General features: G+C 43.5%; 1 non-coding gene across 1 annotated transcript; it reads right to left on the reverse strand.

Moving 5' to 3' along the window:
* Positions 1 to 1,435: 1,435 nt before the first annotated feature.
* trnan-guu (transfer RNA asparagine (anticodon GUU)) lies at positions 1,436 to 1,509 on the reverse strand. The gene has a single exon. It is a non-coding gene; the product is annotated as a tRNA-Asn (tRNA).
* Between the last annotated feature and the right edge of the window lie 796 nt (positions 1,510 to 2,305).

The raw sequence follows: 2,305 nt of genomic DNA on the forward strand, positions 1-2,305 counted from the left end.
GGGGATCTGGAGAATCTCACGAGGCCATGAATAAGCCCCAGCTGAAACATGAGGTGATCACACAGTCCCCTGGTGCCTGCCATTCCATTGGCCCAGTGGAATCGATTTGTAATTTATAGTCCTTATGATTGGATTGTGTCCAGCTGACATGGGCTAAATAATTGTAATAAACTGTTGTAAAACATATAAATATCGATGAATTTCTTTGTTCGGTGGAGTGGAATGCCTGGGGTTGGACCAGAGGCTCTCTCCCCGCCTGTGTAATAAAGGCCATTTTGGGATGAGAACCGACCCCGAATGTCGAGTGATTCTTCCAGAAAAAGATTTGTGCTAACATCACCCGTGCTGTACCAGCCCTGGGAGAGATTGATGGGAAAGTGTAAAGGGAGCTTTACTCTGTATCTAACCCCGTGCTGTACCTGCCCTGGGAGAGATTGATGGGACAGTGTAGAGGGAGCTTTACTCTGTATCTAACCCCGTGCTGTACCAGCCCTGGGAGAGATTGATGGGACAGTGTAGAGGGAGCTTTACTCTGTATCTAACCCCGTGCTGGATCTGTCCTGGGAGAGATTGATGGGACAATGTAGAGGAAGCTTTACTGTGTGTCTAACACGTACTGTACCTGCCCTGGGAGGCTTTGATGTGACTGTGTAGTGGTAGCTTTACTCTGTATTTAACATTATTGTCCTTTTTAATCCACTTGTTTCACACCGAAACAAATCGTAACCATGATGTGAATTTAACGCCACGTGATTCTTTGAAATCGTCTTTAAATGATTGGGTAAAACCACTTCTTATGCCACCGAAAAACAGCTTTGATTCCAGGTCTCGGCGATAAATTTTATAACACCATTTTTAAATTCAAAACCTAATAAAATTGACGACATACAGCCAACGTGCAAAAGTAAGAATTCTTTTAATCACCGTTAATCAGCCGATAACCTTCTTCAGAATGAAATAAATAATAATATAATTACTGAGGAACAGTGGTATCTTCAATCATTCATTTTCTCTTTACATGTGATGAAGTTTTATCCCTATCTCATTTACACGCTGATGAGAATGGTTTAAAATTGTAAGTGTTTATGACTCAGTTGTAAAACCATTGATTGTGTGTGTGCCGATTCTTGAGAGGATGAGCACTTGAGACCGTAGTTCCAGTTCTTTCTGTGTATCAATAGAATCAATTTCCACCAGTTTCTTTAAACCCAATAACATAATTTCTTTCGAGTGGGCTGGATGGAGGAACATGATCCATGTAAATTTTTTTTATCGTTTTACTTGAACTGAATGCTCATAAAACATTGGAGTGGGAACTAATTGGATAATAGCACAGCTGGCAACATTTGCGGAATAGATTCGTGCAGCCAAAACGCACAATGACAACATGGGACTGTGCGGCACCGAATACTCGGGGAAAAACAGTTAAACACTTCGTCCCTGGGTGGGGTCGAACCACCAACCTTTCGATTAACAGCCAAACGCGCTAACCCATTGCGCCACAGAGACTGATGAAAGGAAAAGGTTCAAGGCATCCCAAACCAGAGTGTCAGACAGTTAAAGCTTCAGATTGCTCTGACCGGGATGGAACTTGTCCACTCTCAGTGGTACTTTTCACAAATAAATAGAGGGACATTCATTGTGGATGCGTGGAAACAGTCTGGTCCCGCACACTGCAGACACTTCCATGTCACCGCCAACCAGCTCTCCCGCAACCGGTGTGATCTACCTTCCAGACTTCCGGTGCCTTGTCTGTGACAAAGTATTCTGATTGTCCCGAAGCCGGTGTTAGGTTTGAATTCCTTTTTAGCTCCTGACTGCGGATATTCCTGTGATTAAACAGGAACTAAATGCTAACAGGGACAGTTGGATTCACCGTTTCTTTGCTTGGTGAAATTTCAAAGATTGAAAGCGACACACATCAACCCCAAACCTCCCGTGAGATGGAAGCCCAGTTGTTGTTTCAAGCTTGAATGCGGGAACAAGCAGAACTTATTCAAAGAAAGTCCAAGTCCCTGAGACGCCTGATTATTTGCACCAAACTCCTTTGCAAAGATTTGAGGTTCATGTTTGGTGATCTGGGTGCATCTTTTGCCAAACTACAACGCTTCAAACATAACTCAACGGCCTTAAAGCGCTTTGGGGTGATATGAGTTCCTGAAAGGCACTGCAGAAATGGAAGTCCTTCTTTGCAAAAGTTCGATGCAATTTCAAAATTTGCGAGCAATATCAGGGCTCCTCTGGGATCCCTCGTAAATTTCAATGAACAACTCCGAAGGGAGAATCATAGCCCGAGACCAACGAG

This window comes from Pristiophorus japonicus, unplaced genomic scaffold (genome assembly GCF_044704955.1).
Source record: "Pristiophorus japonicus isolate sPriJap1 unplaced genomic scaffold, sPriJap1.hap1 HAP1_SCAFFOLD_42, whole genome shotgun sequence".
NCBI lineage: Eukaryota > Metazoa > Chordata > Chondrichthyes > Pristiophoridae > Pristiophorus > Pristiophorus japonicus.